The sequence below is a fragment of the Saccoglossus kowalevskii genome, chromosome 19, assembly GCF_978046115.1.
Source record: "Saccoglossus kowalevskii chromosome 19, keSacKowa6.1, whole genome shotgun sequence".
NCBI classification, from domain to species: Eukaryota; Metazoa; Hemichordata; class Enteropneusta; family Harrimaniidae; genus Saccoglossus; species Saccoglossus kowalevskii.
Genome location: NC_140659.1, coordinates 31,341,420 through 31,350,720, shown reverse-complemented (window position 1 = coordinate 31,350,720; position 9,301 = coordinate 31,341,420). Strand labels below are relative to the sequence as shown.

The following is a 9,301-nucleotide window of genomic DNA, read 5'->3' as shown; positions in this document are numbered from 1 at the left end:
GAGAGTATTGAAGACACATTAAAAATTAATTCAAAATTACTTGTACATGAGATATTGATGGAAAAGCTGAAAACTAATTATGCAAATCAGGTAACTAATATGAACAGAACAGAACAAAAAAATTATGAATTATTATGCTAATTAGAGAATTAATATTAATCAAAATTAATCAGGCCTGTCTATTGTCCTAGAGCATTTATGTACCAAATTTTATTCAAATGTGGTGATCAGTAATTGAGATATCAGTGTTAATTAATTATGTTAATTAGGTGATTAATAAGCATAAATGTTTACCAAAAACTAATTGGGTTTCTGCATAGTTCTCTTTAAAAGTTTCATTAAAATCCAATTTGTGGTTCTTTATATATCAGTGGAACATTATGCAAATTAGGTAATTAATATCCAAATAAAACTAATCTGGTGTCTGAATAATCCTAGAAGATTTATGTAGCAAGTCTCATTGAAATATGATAACTACTTGATATATCAAAAGCTGAAAATTAATTAATTATGCAAATTAGGTAATTAATATGTACTGATATTACCCTAAAAACTATCAGGTCTGTACAGTGTCCTATGACATCTATGTACCAAATTTCATTGAAATGTGATTACTACTTGAAATATCAAAAGCTGAAAATTAATTAATTATGCAAATTAGGTAATTAATATGTACTCATATTACCCTAAAAACTATTAGGTCTGTGCATTGTCCTATGACATCTATGTACCAAATTTCATTGAAATGTGATGATTACTACTTGAAATATCAAAAGCTGAAAATTAATTAATTGTGCAAATTAGGTAATTAATATGTACTCCTATTACCCTAAAAACTATCAGGTCTGTGCAGTGTCCTATGACATCTATGTACCAAGTGTCATTGAAATGTGATGATTACTACTTGAAATATCAAAAGCTGAAAATTAATTAATTATGCAAAATAGCTAATTAATATATACTGATATTACCCTAAAAACTATCAGGTTTGTGCAGTGTCCTATGACATCTATGTACCAAGTTTTATTGAAATGTGATGATTAGTACTTGAGATATCAGTGGAAAAGCCGAAAATTGATTAATCATTATGCAAATTAGGTAATTAATATTGCACAGATTTTTACCCAAAACTAATCAAATCTGCGCATTAGTTTGGAGCATCTGTGTGCCAAGTTTCATCAAAATCCAATGAGTGGTTCTTTAGATATCAGTGGAACAGACTGACACACATACACACACATACACACACACACACATAGCGCAGACACACTAACTGCAAAGACTCCCTTTTTGTGCTTCGCACATGGGAGTCAAAAAATAAAAAGTTGACATGAACGATGGACACCGGACAATGAACGATCACTCATATGATAAGCTCTGCTCAACAAAACCGACAGCGAAGCTAAAAATATCATCACAAAACGAACAAATCTATGAGAGCTCTACCCAAAGTACATATACACCTAGTACCAGAGCAATCAGACTTGTGGTTATCCAGAAGAAGTTAAAAATAAAAAAAGTTGATACTGACGCCGACAAACTGCTTGACATAATCAATCTAAAAAACTAATTTGTGCAAAACTGGCAATGACACAATAACACAAGACCTTTCTCTGTGTTTCCTTATTTGTTGCCTGCCCCTCTATCCCATTTTTAGCTATGACTTTGCCTGTCTCATCTTTATCTATGTCTTTTCCTACCTCTCCTATCTCATCTTCATCCATGTCTTTGACTACCACTTCTATCATATCTTCATCCATGTCTTTGTCTACCTCCTCTAACTCATCTTCATCTATGTCTTTGCCTACCTCATTCATCTCATCTTCAGCTATGTCTTTGTCTACCTCCTCTAACTCATCTTCATCTGTCTTTTCCTACCTCTTCTATCTTATCTTCATCCATGGCTTTGTCTACCTCCTCTAACTCATCTTCATCTATGTCTTTGTCTACCTCTAACTCATCTTCACCTATGTCTTTGACTACCTACTCTAACTCATCTTCATCTGTCTTTGACTATCTCCTCTAACTCATCTTCATCTATGTCTTTGACTACCTCTTCTATCTCATCTTCATCCATGTCTTTGACTACCACTTCTATCTTATCTTCATCCATGGCTTTGTCTACCTCCTCTAACTCATCTTCATCTATGTCTTTGTCTACCTCCTCTAACTCATCTTCACCTATGTCTTTGACTACCTACTCTAACTCATCTTCATCTATGTCTTTGACTACCTCTTCTATCTCATTTTCATCCATGTCTTTGACTACTCTTCTATCTCATCTTCATCCATGGCTTTGTCTACCTCCTCTAACTCATCTTCATCTATGTCTTTGTCTACCTCCTCTAACTCATCTTCACCTATGTCTTTGACTACCTCCTCTAACTCATCTTCATCTGTCTTTGACTACCTCTTTTATCTCATCTACATCCATGTCTTTGCCTACCTCCTCTTTCTCATATTCATCCGTCTTTGACTACCTCCTCTAACTCATCTTCATATATGTCTTTAACTGCCTCCACTAACTCATCTTCATATATGTCTTTGGCTACCTCCTCTAACTCATCTTCATCTGTCTTTGACTATCTCCTCTAACTCATCTTCATCTGTCTTTGACTACCTCCTCTGACTCATCTTCATCTATGTCTTTGACTACCTCTTCTATCTCATCTTCATCTATGTCTTTGACTACCTCCTCTAACTCATCTTCATCTATGTCTTTGACTACCTCCTCTATCTCATCTTCATCTATGTCTTTGCCTACCTCATCCATCTCATCTTCAGCTATGTCTTTGTCTACCTCCTCTAACTCATCTTCATCTGTCTTTTCCTACCTCTTCTATCTCATCTTCATCCATGTCTTTGACTACCACTTCTATCTTATCTTCATCCATGGCTTTGTCTACCTCCTCTAACTCATCTTCATCTATGTCTTTGTCTACCTCCTCTAACTCATCTTCACCTATGTCTTTGACTACCTACTCTATCTCATCTTCATATATGTCTTTGACTACCTCCACTATCTCATCTTCATCTATGTCTTTGACTACATCTTCTATCTCATCTTCATTCATGTCGTTGCCTACCTCTTCTATCTCATCTTTAACCAAAATACTGCAGTCACTTATTGATGAATGGTAGGGTGGATGGCTAAAATACTGTTGGTCACTTATTGTAATTGATGGATGGTAGGGTGGATGGCTAAAATACTGGTGCTCACATATAGTAATTGATGGATGGTAGGGTGGATCGGCTAAAATATTGTTGGTCACTTATAGTAATTGATGGTCGGTAGAGTGGATAGCTAAAATACTGTTGGTCACTTATAGTAATTATGGATGGATGGAAGGGTGGATGGCTAAATATTGTTGGTCACTTATTGTAATTGATGGATGGTAGGGTGTGGCTAAAATAGTGTTGGTCACTTATAGTAATTGATGAGTGGTAGGGTGGATGGCTAAAATACTGTTGGTCACTTATAGTAATTGATGAATGGTAGGATGGATGGCTAAACTATTGTTGTCACTTATAGTAATTGATGAATGGTAGGATGGATGGCTAAAATAGTGTTGGTCACTTATAGTAATTGATGGATGGTAGGGTGGATGGCTAAAATACTGTTGGTCACTTATTGTAATTGATGAATGGTAGGATGGATGGCTAAAATACTGTTGGTCACTTATTGTAATTGATGAATGGTAGGGTGGATGGCTAAATATTGTTGGTCACTTATTGTAATTGATGGATGGTAGGGTGGATGGCTAAAATACTGTTGGTCACTTATTGTAATTGATGAATGGTAGGGTGGATGGCTAAACTATTGTTGGTCACTTATAGTAATTGATGAATGGTAGGATGGATGGCTAAAATAGTGTTGGTCACTTACAGTAATTGATGGATGGTAGGGTGGATGGCTAAAATACTGTTGGTCACTTATTGTAATTGATGAATGGTAGGGTGGATGGCTAAATATTGTTGGTCACTTATAGTAATTGATGGATGGTAGAGTGGATGGCTAAAATAGTGTTGGTCACTTATAGTAATTGATGGATGGAAGGGTGGATGGCTAAAATATTGTTGGTCATTTATAGTAATTGATGAGTGGTAGGGTGGATGGCTAAAATACTGTTGGTCACTTATAGTAATTGATGAATGGTAGGATGGATGGCTAAACTATTGTTGGTCACTTATAGTAATTTATGGATGGATGGAAGGGTGGATGGCTAAAATACTGTTGGTCACTTATAGTAATTGATGAATGGTAGGATGGATGGCTAAACTATTGTTGGTCACTTATAGTAATTGATGGATGGTAGGATGGATGGCTAAAATAGTGTTGGTCACTTATAGTAATTGATGGATGGTAGAGTGGATGGCTAAAATACTGTTGGTCACTTATTGTAATTGATGAATGGTAGGGTGGATGGCTAAATATTGTTGGTCACTTATTGTAATTGATGGATGGTAGGGTGGATGGCTAAAATACTGTTGGTCACTTATTGTAATTGATGAATGGTAGGGTGGATGGCTAAACTATTGTTGGTCACTTATAGTAATTGATGAATGGTAGGATGGATGGCTAAAATAGTGTTGGTCACTTACAGTAATTGATGGATGGTAGGGTGGATGGCTAAAATACTGTTGGTCACTTATTGTAATTGATGAATGGTAGGGTGGATGGCTAAATATTGTTGGTCACTTATAGTAATTGATGGATGGTAGAGTGGATGGCTAAAATAGTGTTGGTCACTTATAGTAATTGATGGATGGAAGGGTGGATGGCTAAAATATTGTTGGTCATTTATAGTAATTGATGAGTGGTAGGGTGGATGGCTAAAATACTGTTGGTCACTTATAGTAATTGATGAATGGTAGGATGGATGGCTAAACTATTGTTGGTCACTTATAGTAATTTATGGATGGATGGAAGGGTGGATGGCTAAAATACTGTTGGTCACTTATAGTAATTGATGAATGGTAGGATGGATGGCTAAACTATTGTTGGTCACTTATAGTAATTGATGGATGGTAGGGTGGATGGCTATAATATTGTTGGTCACTTATTGATGAATGGTAGGTTGGAAGGGTAAAATACTGTTGGTCACTTATAGTAATTGATGGATGGTAGGGTGGATGGCTAAAATACTGTTGGTCACTTATAGTAATTGATGGATGGTAAGGTGGATGGCTAAAATACTGTTGGTCACTTATTGTAATTGATGGATGGTAGGATGGATGGCTAAACTATTGTTGGTCACATATAGTAATTGATGGATGGTAGGATGGATGGCTAAAATATTGTTGGTCACTTATTGATGAATGGTATGGTGGAAGGGTAAAATACTGTTGGTCACATATAGTAATTGATGGATGGTAGGGTGGATCGTTAAAATACTGTTGGTCACTTAGTAGTAATTGATGGATGGTAGGGTGGATTGGCTAAAATATTGTTGGTCACTTATAGTAATTGATGGTCGGTAGAGTGGATAGCTAAAATACTGTTGGTCACTTACAGTAATTTATGGATGGAAGGGTGGATTGGCTAAAATATTGTTGGTCACTTATAGTAATTGGTGGATGGAAGGGTGGATGGCTAAAATGCTGATGAGTGGTAGGGTGGATAGCTAAAATACTGTTGGTCACTTATAGTAATTGATGAATGGTAGGATGGATGGCTAAACTATTGTTGGTCACTTATTGTAATTTATGGATGGAAGGGTGGATTGGCTAAAATATTGTTGGTCACTTATAGTAATTGATGGATGGCAGGGTGGATGGCTAAAATATTGTTGGTCATTTATAGTAATTGATGAGTGGTAGGGTGGATGGCTAAAATACTGTTGGTCACTTATAGTAATTGATGAATGGTAGGATGGATGGCTAAACTATTGTTGGTCACTTATAGTAATTGATGAATGGTAGGATGGATGGCTAAAATAGTGTTGGTCACTTATAGTAATTGATGGATGGTAGGATGGATGGCTAAAATATTGTTGGTCACTTATTGATGAATGGTATGGTGGAAGGGTAAAATACTGTTGGTCACATATAGTAATTGATGGATGGTAGGGTGGATCGTTAAAATACTGTTGGTCACTTAGTAGTAATTGATGGATGGTAGGGTGGATTGGCTAAAATATTGTTGGTCACTTATAGTAATTGATGGTCGGTAGAGTGGATAGCTAAAATACTGTTGGTCACTTATAGTAATTGAAGGATGGTAGGGTGGATGGCTAAAATAATGTTGGTCACATATAGTAATTGAAGGATGGTAGGGTGGATGGCTAAAATAATGTTGGTCACTTATAGTAATTGATGAATGGTAGGGTGGATGGCTAAAATATTGTTGGTCACTTATAGTAATTGAAGGATGGTAGGGTGGATGGCTAAAATAATCTTGGTCGCTTATAGTAATTGAAGGCTGGTAGGGTGGATGGCTAAAATACTGTTGGTCACTTATAGTAATTGAAGGATGGTAGGGTGGATGGCTAAAATACTGTTGGTCACTTATAGTAATTGAAGGATGGTAGGGTGGATGGCTAAAATACTGTTGGTCACTTATAGTAATTGATGAATGGTAGGGTGGATGGCTAAAATATTGTTGGTCACTTATAGTAATTGAAGGATGGTAGGGTGGATGGCTAAAATATTGTTGGTCACTTATAGTAATTGAAGGATGGTAGGGTGGATGGCTAAAATACTGTTGGTCACTTATAGTAATTGATGAATGGTAGGGTGGATGGCTAAAATATTGTTGGTCACTTATAGTAATTGAAGGATGGTAGGGTGGATGGCTAAAATACTGTTGGTCATTTATAGTAATTGATGAATGGTATGGTGGATGGCTAAAATACTGTTGGTCACATATAGTAATTGATGAATGGTAGGGTGGATGGCTAAAATACTGTTGGTCATTTATAGTAATTGAAGGATGGTAGGGTGGATGGCTAAAATAGTGTTGGTCACTTATAGTAATTGAAGGATGGTAGGGTGGATGGCTAAAATACTGTTGGTCACTTATAGTAATTGAAGGATGGTAGGGTGGATGGCTAAAATACTGTTGGTCATTTATAGTAATTGATGAATGGTATGGTGGATGGCTAAAATACTGTTGGTCACATATAGTAATTGATGAATGGTAGGGTGGATGGCTAAAATACTTTTGCTTTTTTGACATTGAGAATGAAGTATGAAGTAAGTTAAAAGGGAGAGGGTCATTGTAAAGATTTGGAGCGGAGATATGGTAATTATCATGGATTAACAAAAACAAAATTTTCAGTGCAATTTTAATGACAGGGTCTGTTTTTATTTTAACTACAATTCGATGATAATTTTTCACCAAATACACTGACAAAACAGTCAACTTTACCACACCTGAATAATATTAAAATACTGACATTAAGCACGAGATTCAACTCACACTAAGGAACAAAGACCCATGATGACATGAACAATGAAGTCCCATGATTCCATAGGACAGTCCTGGGATGTAAATTTTGTACTGACTTCAAATTAACATATCTTGAAAATTGACAGCAGTAGAATAAATGGTCTGTAATAGTATCTTAATTAGCAGTACTTTAGCAATGTGTGTTTGGTGACAATATACATTCCTTCAACAGAGCACAGAAAGCACCCCTTGATTTATTTTAGCTGTAACAGAGACTGCTCATTAAATTCTACTTACATGCAAAAACAATTACTAGTCTTTGGAAGGTGTTTCATTCATTCACTCAAATCCTATCATTAACCCCCATACTAACATAAAGCACATAACAAATGATCAACAATTCTAAAGGTTTTTAAGAGCATGGCAATTTGCACGTCTGCATTAGAAAGTAACCCAACACATACGTGTTCATATACAAACAACGAGAACACTTCAACTCGTATGCGCTAAATATATTGCTAGTGTGTTTGGGCACACAGCGTGCAGAGAGGCTACATGCTTTAGTGCTAAAATATAACGTTCGCCGTGTAACAATGAACACGATACAGTAATATACTCGTTTTGCAATCTGTCTAACACCGGCTGGGGATTTCGTTGGTTGGATGTATATACGTAATGATACAAGTAATTCGTGAGCTGCATGTCTTGGCGGCGATTACAAACGAAAGTGAATGGTGCAGAGAAAATTTTAAAACACGTTATCGAAGCCCCGCGTAGCAAGGGAGCTCGCACGGCACGTTGACAAATTAGTGAAACCAGCGGACGCAGTCCGATCATGTGGCGCTAAAACTTCAATACCAATATGTGCGATAAAGTAAACTATGCTGTAAGTGGAATTAATTACATGGAAGCCGTCGGATTGAATTGTATCGCGTTATTTACACCGCCAGCGGCCGCGGCCATGATTACCATTGCATGAAACTGGCGCTGTTTTGATTTGCATAAACAACAGACACAGCAAAGTGCATATAGAGGATGAGTAACCGGAGCTTTTCATTCCAGAACACTCGAGTTCGGGTCATCTAACCCCGCACACACTCTACAGTCAGTTTACCGGGTTTCGTAACCCGTAATCCAGTACAATTCAACACGCTGTAGGCAATTTAAAAAAACGGAGTCACGAAGTAGGGGAATCACGTACAGTGTAACGAGCTATGGAGGGCTCGCTGACATAAAAAATAAAGTCTGCTAGTTCAAAAATCTACGTCGCGAACACAGATTCATAACAACTCAACTACACCCATACACTAACCTGTCAATTTACATCGATGGATCGGCAACTTTTAGATGAAACCATGAGAAGTTGTTCAATTTCTGTCGTATCTGGATTGCCTTGACCTGCCTCACAATCTCGGTAATATTATGATGAACTTAGGGCTACTTAGATGGTCACCGTCTCGACCAATCAGAACGCGCTTTGCAACAAACAATCGGCTGCTATCCGTTGCGCGCGAAATTGTTATTGGGAGAAAGTTTTTAATAAACAACGAAGACAGAAAAGTTTGTCAACAGACGATATTCGCTCAAATATACGTTTTCGTTTATATTTTTTCTGATTATATTTATGATATATGTGTGAAATTGGTGTCAGATCATTACGATCCCCAAACATTTTGACTGCCGGCATCTTGTGTAGTTCTCTTAACTGCCAATGTGGCATTAAAAAAAATTCCACCCGTTCAAATCAAAATCGATGTATCGTCTTATAAATTAAAATAGGTCTTTTAACTACTTTCAATTCCCGGTAAAATCATTGATCCTCTTTTTGTTCAATGTCCCATAGGTGACATGAATTACGTCATTGTGGTACGCTGTGACCGAATGCTATGCTGTAACGGAATTGGTAACCCA

General features: G+C 36.8%; 1 protein-coding gene across 1 annotated transcript in view; it reads right to left on the bottom strand.

Moving 5' to 3' along the window:
- Positions 1 to 8,800, bottom strand: part of LOC146731473 (zinc finger MIZ domain-containing protein 1-like) — a 175,795-nt gene extending 166,995 nt beyond the window's left edge. Inside the window, exon 1 of the mRNA XM_085493796.1 lies at positions 8,703 to 8,800. The gene's annotated coding sequence lies outside the window, so the exon portion shown is untranslated. The remainder of the gene's footprint in view (positions 1 to 8,702) is intronic.
- Positions 8,801 to 9,301: the final 501 nt, after the last annotated feature.